The sequence below is a fragment of the Dipodomys ordii genome, unplaced genomic scaffold (assembly GCF_000151885.1).
Source record: "Dipodomys ordii isolate 6190 unplaced genomic scaffold, Dord_2.0 Scaffold83, whole genome shotgun sequence".
Classification (NCBI taxonomy): domain Eukaryota; kingdom Metazoa; phylum Chordata; class Mammalia; order Rodentia; family Heteromyidae; genus Dipodomys; species Dipodomys ordii.
The window spans coordinates 1,956,270-1,958,717 of NW_012267299.1; the positions used below are offsets into that span (position 1 = coordinate 1,956,270).

The following is a 2,448-nucleotide window of genomic DNA, read 5'->3' on the forward strand; positions in this document are numbered from 1 at the left end:
ACAAAGGCAAACATAGACTCATGGAATACAGAGCCCAGAATTAAACCTACATGATTACAGTATTTTGATCATCAACCAAGGGGACAAAACTGTGTTTTGAAAACAAAAGCCTCTTCAACAACTGTTATAAGGAAATTGAATATCCAAATGCAGACTTAAACTAGACCCCTTTCACTCTACACAAAAAATCAATTCAAAATGAATTGAAGATCTTAATGTAAGAACTAAAACTTGGAAATGACTACAGTAAAAAATAGGGAAAATATGTGAAGATATAGGCACAAGCAAAAACTTTCCAAATAGGACTCCAATTGCTCAGGAAATAAAGGCAAGGACTGACAAATGGGATTGTATCAAATTGAAAGCTTCTGAACAGCAAAGGAAACAACTCTCAGAATAAAAAGAAAACCTCCAGAATGGGAGAAAATATTTGCCAGCTATTCATTGAATGATTCATTGGATTAATATCCAGAACACATAAAGAGCACCAAAAATTAAACACCAAAAAATAAGTAATCCAAAATAAATGGGCAAATGAATTAAACAAATGGGCCTCAAAAGAAGTCCAAGTTCAAAAAAAAAAAAGAAGTCCAAGTTCATTTGGTCAGTTAATGCATAAAGAAATATTTGTTTAATTCATAGATGATAATGAGATTTTATCTTACTCCTATCACCCAGAAAACAAAAACCAAGAACTATTGGTGACTGTGTGAGGAAAAAAAGAAACCTTTACACATTTTTGGTAGAAATATAAACTTTAGCCCCTATGGAAATAGTATAGAAGTTTTCAAGAAACTAAAAAAAGAACTACTATATAATTTACTATACTACATCTGGGCATATAGCTGGAGAAATACAACAGTCAGCATACAGTAGAGATACCTTTACACTGTGTATACAGCAGCATTATTCACATAAACCAAACTACAGTATCAGCCTAGGTGCCCAATAATAGATGAATATAGAAATATACACAATATACACAATAAAGTATTTTAGCCATTAGGAAATATGCAATTATGTCATTTGCAGAAAAATGGGGAGAACTTGAGACCATCAAATTAAGCAAAATAAGCCAGCTAAAAACGGCCAATATTTCATGTTCTCTCTCCTATATGGAATCTAGACAAAAAAAAAAAGAGGAGGAAGAAGTTAATATTAGTACAAAACAATGACAGCTTAGAGAGTGAATCCCATGGGAGAGAAGAGGGAAAAGAACAAGGTAATGGGAGTGATTTTATAATCAAAGTACTCTATGCATGGATGAAAATAATATAATGAAGCTTGTCAAAAATTGGTTTAAGCTGGGCACTGGTGGCTCACTCCTGCAATCCTAGCTACTGAGGAGACTGAGAACTGAGTATCACAATTTTAAGCCAGCCTGGGCAGAAAAGTCCCTATGACACTCATCTCCAATTAACCACTCAAAAACCAGAAGCAAAAGAGCTCAGAGCCAGTGCCTAGGCCCTGAATACAAGCCCCATAGTAGACAACAAAAATTGGTTTAAAACAGGGCTGGGAAGGTAGCTCAGTGGTAGAGTGCTTGCCTTACATGAGGTCCTGGATTTGATTCCTCAGTACCACATAAGCAGAAAAAGCCTAAAGTCGTGCTGTGGCTCAAGTGGTAGAATGCAGCCTTGACCTGAAGAGCTGAGGGACAGCACCCAGGCCCAGAGGTTAGGCACCACAACCGACAAAAAAACCAAACAGATGAGGGGAGACGAGAAATAATAATAGAGGAGAATTCAAAGTATACTTTATTGATGTATGAGAATGTCACCGTGAAATCCCTTTGTACAATTAAGAATTTTAAAATCATATTAGCAAATAACTTGCAATATAATATGCACAAAGTTGGGTAAAGAAGAAAGAAAACTAATAATGTCACATTTAAAACTATGAAACAAGGAATTTAGACAAAAAAAAACAAAGACGTTCTCTATGGTTTACTTATAACAAGAAACAAAATCCTTTGATTTTTGTACCGTGCATCCTGTATATACATTTATCTAACTTGGGAGAGGAAGGGAATAACAAAAGGCTGAAACAAGGACACAGGATGACCCATTGCAACAATGAAACTTATAAGACACTATCTTGGAAATGAACTTTACAACTTCATGGGGGGAGAGGAGTGGGGTAGGTGGGGGAGGTAAGGGATAGTAGGGGAAAAAAGGAGGGGATAACATTTCTCAACAAAAAATGCACTCATTACTTTACTCATGTAACTATAAGCCCTCTGTACATCATTTTTACAATAAAACAAAATAAAAAATTGTTATGAGGATATTTTATCTCTATATTAATATGGATTGCACACCTAAAACTCCAGTTGATTGAGATATTTCATAAATTACAGGAATACTGGCTAGCCACAGGACAAAAAGGAAAACTGAGGAAGCTATAAAATCCTCTAAATATATCCTCTAGACAATTATTATCTGTAGG

General features: G+C 35.1%; 1 protein-coding gene across 1 annotated transcript in view; it reads right to left on the reverse strand.

Moving 5' to 3' along the window:
- Ankrd31 (ankyrin repeat domain 31) overlaps positions 1-2,448 on the reverse strand; it is a 106,032-nt gene that overhangs the window by 23,578 nt on the left and 80,006 nt on the right. The window lies entirely within an intron of this gene.